Source organism: Lathyrus oleraceus, chromosome 7 (genome assembly GCF_024323335.1).
Source record: "Lathyrus oleraceus cultivar Zhongwan6 chromosome 7, CAAS_Psat_ZW6_1.0, whole genome shotgun sequence".
NCBI classification, from domain to species: domain Eukaryota; kingdom Viridiplantae; phylum Streptophyta; class Magnoliopsida; order Fabales; family Fabaceae; genus Lathyrus; species Lathyrus oleraceus.
In genome coordinates, this window is record NC_066585.1 from 329,039,611 (window position 1) to 329,048,948 (window position 9,338).

Here is a 9,338-nt window from a genome sequence, read left to right on the forward strand (position 1 = left end):
CCTAGGAAAAATCCCTTGGCCATTTACTTGATGATTTGAAGGGATTTGAGGTTTTTCTCATTTAAAAATGCATTTTTGTTCATTTAAAAATTGTTTTTAATTGATTAATTGTTTAAAAATTATGTTGAGCCATTTGGTTGACCTTGTGTTGTTTCATCTTCTGTTTGGCCTTCATCATGGTTGATTTGAACTTCCATTTGATCAATACTATTGGATTTAAGGGGTTGATAAAGTGTGAACTTCATCTCTCAAAATGAATGGATAGTATTGATCACATGAAATTCCTCCCTTGATCAATTTAGCATTTCATTTTCTACTTCACTTCATCTCTTTATCTTCATGCCTCTTCTTCCCCTATCATCCATTGACCAATGACTTCTCAAATAATCAAAGGCTAGTTGATTCATTAATGACTTTGTGTCAAATGAATCAACATGAACTTGATTGAGATATGTCCATTCCATTTTATTTTTGTGTGTGGTATGCTTTAGGAGTTTAGTTCTTTGTACCATATCTCTAGCATAAATTAACACCAATATTTTATTGTCTGACCTCATATAGTTGTGACTTCTTCATAAGTCCAATTACGATTGCTTAACATAGAGCTAAATTTTGTCCCAAAGGCATATCATTCTTGTAAGTGAGATTGTAAGTCTCCAATTCCTCATGGTATTGTATGAAGACTTAACCTTTTTTCCATTTGTGAGAGCTAGTGGCATACTTGTTGAATTATCCAAGTTGGATCCCTTCTCATGGATGATGTCTTGGTTCATGTCTTCATGCTTATGAGTGGATGGTTGAGTGTTCTCCAAAGAATGACTTAAATAATAGTTTCCTTCACTAATATTTGACTAACATTTCTTTATTATTGCTTTATCTTTAATGTCATTTACTTAATACAATTTAAAATTTGGTACCTTTATCATTCATTTCCATTTATATTTCATGCAAGATGTTTATGTTTCAGTCATTTTTACTTTGCTCACTTGAGCCACATCTTTGTACTTGTATATATTGTGTGCTTGTAATTTTGTTCTGTTTATGGTCTTAGGACCTTAAAGTACCTAATAACAACAAAAACCCTAAAAACTATATTGGTGGACTGTTAGACCTCTACCGTCGACTAGATCTGAACTTTTGGACTTAGAGTAGGCAACATCCCTATGCTTTGAAGGACTTGGCCAATGCCATTATTTAAGACTGAGTTATCTTGGCCAAAGCCATTCATATGAGACAAGCCTAGAGAAGCCCCCATTGGTTTATCTGTTATTTTGTCCCTGTGCTTAAGTTATTATCTTGATCTTATTGCTCATATCTGATGATTGTTTCTATGAGTTTTCCACAAGGAATATTTCATATGATACATTTGAAGATACTAAAGATTGTTTGCTTTTGGAGTGCTTGCTTGGATTTGGCTATCTTTATTTGATGCCTTTGATCTTCATATTAATTGCTTGGATGCTTATGCTTGTTGCTTACTCAAAAGTCCAAAGGAAATGGGTTTCTATCTGACATTTTTATCTTGTGGATTGCATCCCATTGGTAAGATCTTTTCAACTCTAAACTTTTAAATTTTTATCTAGGATAGTCCCTTCATCTCGTCCCTTCTTCTTTAATTTCAAAATCTCTCCCTCATTTTTAAAACCTTATTTGTTTGTGTTTTCAAGTTAGACTTGTTTTAATGAGTAGAAACCTTAGCCTTATGCCATTGATTTTCAAAACATTTTCTAAATTAAAATTGTGAATAAACTTAATCATATTGACCTAACTTTCAAAAAGACAAAAAGAACTAACAATCTCGTCTAATTCTTTGGCCATTTTGTACCCTTTGCTTTTAAACTTTTCAAAAGAGAGTATTTAGATTTGAGTTATCCATGGTTGAGATATAATTCTCCCATTCCATGATATTAATTATAAGTCTTTCCTTTTATTATGGGTTATTGGCATACTTGTTGATTGAATCCAAGTTGGAGCCCTCCTTCTTAAATGTTGAAAAGCATTCATTATCGGTGGATGTTTGGTTGAGTATTCTCCCATTGATAACAAAAGATCTTTAAACTTTTGTTAAAATTAATCCACCAATTTCTTTGAAATTTTTACCACGAACTACGGGGTTTTGATCCGTCATTTTTATGTTGGTACTTAGGCATAAGACCGAAGGTCTTGTCAAACCCAAAAATATAATAAATGATCTTTTTCTCATCCCCCCATTATATATTTTTTTACAAACATCATCTTTCAAATAAAAACACTTACACACAAAAAGGGCTCCCTAGGAGCACCTAAGATACTTTGGGTGCTAATACCTTCCCTCTGTGTAACCAACCCCCTTACCTGTAATCTCTGACATTTTATTAGCTTTGATTTGAAAACTTCTTATATTTGGGTTTTGTTCGTACTTTTTCCCTTTTTTCTTTGGAAATAATAAAACCGTGGTGGCGACTCTGGTTTTATTGACGTTGAGTTAACCAATAGCTCAATGGTCATGAATTTACTGCTACAGTTCTACAAAAGGGATATTAAGGTCACTGGCTCTAGTAAAGGAAATGATGCTTACGTCGAAAGCACAATGATCATCAATCCCCTTAAGAGAATCTACCACTAAGTGAGGTTCTCGTACGATCCTAATGAGGAAGGCACCTCCCAGACCAATACTACTCAAGCTTTCCTATCTCAAAGAAGCTCTCAGACTTGGGTGGAGAGTCTTTCATACAAGGTTTTCTTTGCAATCATTATTGCCTCCAAAATTCTTCGTCATAGAGCCATGGTTTTAAATCAATAGACAAACAAAAAGAATATATACAACCCAAACTAGGCTAGACCTGCTTAGGGAAAATCGGGTCCCCAGCAGAGTTGCCAGCTGCCGCTATCGAGATTTTAGGATAACAAAACCGAGACTAAAGAAATGCCAAAGAGAGGCAAAATCAGAAGAGTCGCCACCAAATTTTATTTGTGTGCCTATATCAGAGAGGCAAGGGGAAATAGTCGATAAAACCCTAAAAAATGATACGTGCACGGGAAGCGCTAAAAGGGAATAAGGAACCGATCTCGCAACCGAGATTTGGGTTCGGAAGTCAGTTACGCAAGGGGAACATATTAGAACCCCTAACATCCATGGTACTTGATGGGAACCATTTGGATTATTTACTTATACACGGATTTGTCTCATTAGTGTTTATTTTTATAAAAAAACAGAATGTGTGTGAAAGAGAGGGGTTTTGTTTTTTTATTAGGGTGCTCGCCAAGGATTGTGGCTCTTGTGCCTACGTATCACTCATTCGGGGATGAGGAATCAGAGCTCCGTAGTTCAGAGTAGAAAATGTTTGTGTGTTGATTGATTTTACCTTTGAGAAAAGGTTTTTCGGGATGATGCCCTAAGGCGCAAAAATGAGTTTGATGAGTTGTATTATTTTTACCTTGAATAAGGGTTTATGAAAAGAATGTTTGTGATTATATTGTACTAAAGCCTGTGGACGGAGGTGATTATTCTAGACAATAAGCCAAGCGTCTTGCATCCAAAATAATCAGAGTAAGGGTAGGAATGCTTCATTCTTAAGGCTCATGGAATACAATAATAATCATAATTTTATTGTATTTTTGAATTTGATAATGAAAATGCCACTTAAAGTTGAATCAAGAGCTTGTTTATTTAATTACGAAATTTGGGTAATGCAACATGCATGCAAAGTAACCAACAAGAAAATAAAAGGTCTCATTATAAGGTAGCCCGAGAGAAAGCCTTGTGTGTGCAAAATTGACCTAAGCTAAACAAAGGATAATGGTCTTACAAACATGCCCCCCTAAGGTGGTGTCATGATGTCGTTCTTATAATATGAATGTAAACAAACAAACCCTTTTTTTGTTGTATTTATCATTTTATCATGTTTTTGTTGTTTTTAATGTATGATGATAATAAAAAATATTACAATAAATAAACATGCAAGATGAGTTTATACAATGATGATGATAGTGATAATGAGTACTTGAACGTAAATTACAAGGTAATGACATAAAATTAAATCACAAGGTAAACATAATAATGACATCACAATAACAATGGTTAGTGAGTATAAATGACATAAAATAAACCACAAGTTAATGGTAACAGAATCACAATAACAATGATTAGTAGTAAGCAAAGTTAGTGAAATATAATTAGTGGTTAGTGATATGTGCAAAGTGAACATTTTGAGGATTATCTCTCCATAGGTCAAAAGACTCAAAATATGAAGCATCAAGGGATAACTTATAATTTGATGCAAAGTATTGAAGATGATTAATAATCATCTAACAATGGATTTGTAACATAGAAAGTTATACAACCCCATGTACGTCTATCAATCTTTTCAATCTTTTGATATATGGTTAGATAATAATTGTCATAAATATAAAGTACTTGAAATAAAATGAACAATAAAATAAATTGTGAGCAAATAAATAGAAAAGAAAATAAAGTACAATAATGTAAATGTTAGAAGTTAGTAGTTACTGGTTAATGAGATCACAATAAGCAAATGGATTAGCAAGTTAATGTAAAGAATATGGTTTCATCTATGCATCAAATGACTCAACTATGGTTAAAATAAAGACAACTTATCAATGCCTCAAAGTATCATGAATAATCTATTGATCAATCATTAATAGGTTTAAAACATTGAAGGTTTTATCAACTCTAAACAACCATGACCATGATCTAATAGACCTCATCAATCAAACTAATGCAACAATGAGTCGATAGTAAATGAAAACATAATAACAAAGTTAGATTAATAAATGATGAATAAAGAGTAGTAAGAGCAAAAAATCCAAAAAAAGTGTATGAACCAAACTAGACCATTTGTTTCCATCTTGACTCAAATCTCTCTCAAAAAATCAACCAAGAACAACCAACCATTTTTCAATAAAAAAATAGAACCAAATTTTTTTAAAAGTATAAGCCATAATCATTACCCAAAGATGTGAAAAAATCTAGGTTGTTGTGGTGTTGAGCTTGAATGTGAAGCAAGAGGTTTCAGATGGAAGTGTTTATGGTGGAAACTTAATGAAATGGCTGAGTTGTGAGTGTTGGAGAATGAAAGATTTTTTAGAGAAAAAAATGAAATAGGGAAAAAAGTTAGTGGGTCTGATCTTGAGAGGGAATAATTTTTTTGTTTTGGTTTAGTTTTAAGAAGAGGATTTTATTGCTTTTTGGACTGAAATTTGGGGCTGCAAGCATTGTTGTCGCACCTCGAAAAATGAGAACACGACCTAGTGAAGTGCAATCGCACGCTCGCATGATGGACTAAACAGAGACGTCACCGAAATTTATTTATTCTCAAAGAGGGAAAGGGAAAACTTCAAAATCTTGGAGGGAGTGTGGAGTAACTGCTCCACCATATTGAACTCGCTCTTCTTTATCAATTTGAGCACCTCATCGTCATCGCTAGGCTTCAAATCACTGGATTCACCAGACTGACGCTTTGGAACACTAGCAGAATCTACCACATGCGCATCAACCTTCTTGTTAACAGATATATCTTCCATATTCTTCGGGAACACCGGCCCAAAGACACGACCACTACGGGTCACCTTAGTAACATCAGCAATGCTCACAACAGAACTGGTCGTAGGCAAAGGAACCTCTTGATCATTCTCTAGCATGGTTGCATTATACTGATATGGGACAGCCTTATCGAATGCATACGGGATGGGGCCCGCTAGTTATATAACCAACAACAATACTGATCTATTGCTGATGCTATTACTGTTGTTGATGTCGTACTGGATCACTACTCTATCAGGAGTCTTGAATAATGGCACTATAACATTCACATCGTCATCTACATGACGGGACTGGACAATCTGAATCAAACCTTTATCCATCAACCTCTGGATGTCTCTCTTCACAACCATACAACCTCTGGGATTGACACTGCAGATAGCAGAACCGTCATGGTCATGCTCACAATCGCTTACCAAACAGATATCCTTGTGCATCCTCACCAAGGACCTTCTAATAAAGCATACATCAAATAACTTGAACTCCCCAGGACAGCCGTCCACCATATTAACAGATGAATTCCCATGGGCAGGTAGTGGGTTAGCTTTGACGTTCGGCGCACGGTCCTCAAAGGATACCATTCCACTCTTAACCAGCTTCTGGACTTCATACTTCAGGGGGTAACAATTCTCAATATCATGACCGGGTGCTCCTTGGAGAAAGGCACAACGGAGTTCCGGTTTGTACCACTATGGAAGTGGTTCAGGTTTTTGAGGTGGGTTTCTCGGTTGCAAAAGGTTCTTGAGAACCAATGATAGGTACAATTCTGCATATGTCATAGGAATAGGGTCAAAAGAGACCTCTCAATGTTTGGTTGTTATTGATGATTGTTGGTATTGTTGTTATTGTAGGTGTTTGTTCATTGTGGTGGCGGTTGTTGACGTTGTTGTTGTTGAATTGGTATTGACTGATTGTTAGAAATACTAGGATCACAGATGATACTTGATGATGATGTTTACGGTGTGGCTGACTTCTTCTTACATGAGGCCTCCTCTGCCTCCCAATAGACATTGCATTAGTCTCTGCTTCCTTCTTCTTACTAAAACTATTACCATACCTCTTACTGGATGATGCTTCCTCCTTAGATAACCGTCCCTCTCAAACACCTTCTTTTAGCCTCATCCCCATGTTTACCATCTCGGTAAAATCACTGGAGGCACTGGCAATCATCCGCTCATAGTAAAATGAGCTCAAGGTCTTGAGGAAGATCTTGGTCATCTCCTTTTATCCAAAGGAGGGGTAATTTGAGTGCCAAGCTCTCTCCACCTTTGAGCATACTCCTTGAATGTCTCCTTATCCTTCTGAGAAAACGACCTCAATTGATCTCTATCTGGCGCCATGTCTATATTATACTTGCATTGTTTCACAAATGCTTCACCCAAATCATTGAATATGCGGATGCTCACACTATCCAAGCCCATGTACCACCTCAATGCGGCACCGATCAGACTGTCTTGTAAATAATGGATCCATAACTGATCATTATCAGTCTGTGTCGACATCTTTTTGGTGTACATTACAAGATGACTGGGTAGACATGTATTCCCCTTGTACTTTTCAAAGTCAGGCACTTTGAACTTCACCGGGATCTTCACATTCAGAACCAAACAAAGTTCCACAACACTCTTACCAAACAGGTTTTTACCCCTCAATGTCTTTAACTCCTTTCGCAGCTCAAGGAATTGATCTTTCATTTCGTCCATCTTCTCATACACATCAGGGCCCTCAGACGGCTCAGAATGATAGATGGTATCTTCTACACGGGGTAGCGTATGCACAACTGGTGGTGGCACAGACATAACCAGGCTAGATGCCGGCATGGAAGCAAAGGTATGCGCAAATCCTTCAGGCACAAAATTAGGCGGCATTCCCTACGGGAATCCGGCAGGCATATTAGGTGCAAAGGGAGAAGCAGAGTCAGTAATGATAGAGGTAGCAACCTCTTAAATAATAGTCCTCTAAGGAGGAGTTGTAGGTGTTGGAGAGGATTGGCTTTAAGCAGCTAGGACTGACTCCATCATGGCAGTCAGGCGGGCGATCTCATCCTTCAAATCAATGTTCTCTTTTTCTAGATGCTCCATAATCTTTGAGTGATTGGCATGGGTATTGTATTGACGAGTCAGCTTGGCTGAAGCATAGAATAAACACCAATAAGACATCTGGCGACAGGGAAACCTGCTATTCAAATGATGCATGAAATGGAATGCTTGATTGTTTTTATTTCCAAGGAACTTACTATGTTATTTGCAAATATATATTTAACAACAATTGCAACAAATTGATATGACCATAAAAATCTCTTTTATTTATATAATTGGAAGGATTACACTGAGTACAATTTCAGAAACAAAAAATACAAGAGTAAAGGAGACTAATAATCCTAAGGATCCCTAATAACAACATCAGAAGATCTGGTCGCATGCGTGTACTTCCTTCGAATGCGTCGGATCTTAGTCTTAAAAGAAGCCTTAATCTGAGTCTTCTCAAGGACAAGTTGATCAATAATCTTCTTCGAAGCAACGGAAGGCTGAGGCATAATAGAGGAAGATGAAACCTCTGGTTCTCTCTGTCTCTTTGTTACTCGGTCTTCAAGAAGCTCAATAAGTGCATATTTGTCCTTAGACTCAAGCTGTAACTCCTCATGCTTTCTACTCAAGCTGCAACTCCCCATTGCTCTAACTTGGATTTTCATTTGTAACTTGCAATCTTTTATTTAATAATGGCATTCATGGCACTACACTAGGGAGACATGCTCTTAATTCCATTATCCATTTGTTAGCATAAGTCACTTTGCACACACAAGGCTTTCTCTTGGGCTGCCTTACAATGAGACCCTTTATTTCTCGTATTTATTTCCTTGTAAATATTCATGTACATCACCATTTTAAAATCAATAAGCAATAAACCCTTGATCCAACGTCAAGTGACATTTTCCATATCAAATCCAAAAATACAATAAAAATACGATTAGAATCATGCACCACGAGTCTTAAGTGGTGGGGAATGACACAAGATGCTTGGCTTGTTTGTCCAAAATATTCGTTTCTGCCCATAGTCTTTAGTACAATTCTAATAAAAGGAAATCTCTTTTCAAAAACCATAAAAACAAACATCAACTCATCAAACTTATTTTTTTGTGCCTTGGGGCATCACTCTGAAAAACCCATTTTCAAGGTAAAATCAACCAACACACAAACATTTTCTACCCTAAACTACGGAGCTCTGATTCCTCATCCCCCGATGATGATATGTAGGGACAAGGGACGTAATCCTTAGCGAGCAGAATAATAAAAAACCCAGTCTCATTCTTTCCTCCTTTCCTATTAAAGCAACTTTAAGATAAATACTCATGCACGTAGGAAACTTAAATGGTTCCCATGGAGTACCATGGACGTGAGCGGTGCTAATACATTTCCCTTGCATAATCGACTTCTGAACCCATATTTGGATGTGAGACCAATCCTTAATCCTTTTCTTTTTTCTCTAGAGGGTTTTATAGACTATTTCCCTTTCCTCTTTATATAGGAATAAATAAAATCTAGTGGAGACTCTGTGTGCTTTGTGTTAAAGTTGTGTTAGCCGGTTAGTTGATTTTTTCGCGGTAGCGACAGCTGGCGACTCTGGTGGGGACCCGGTTTACCTAAGCAAGTCAAGCCTAGTTTTGTTTGTTTTTTTACGTGTGTGGGGGTTTATATCTTTACTTTTTCTTTTGTTATTTATTTGCTTGCTTTATTCCTATTAATTTTATCTTGTCTGTTACTTGGCTCTATGATGATGACATACCAAAAAGAAGATGATA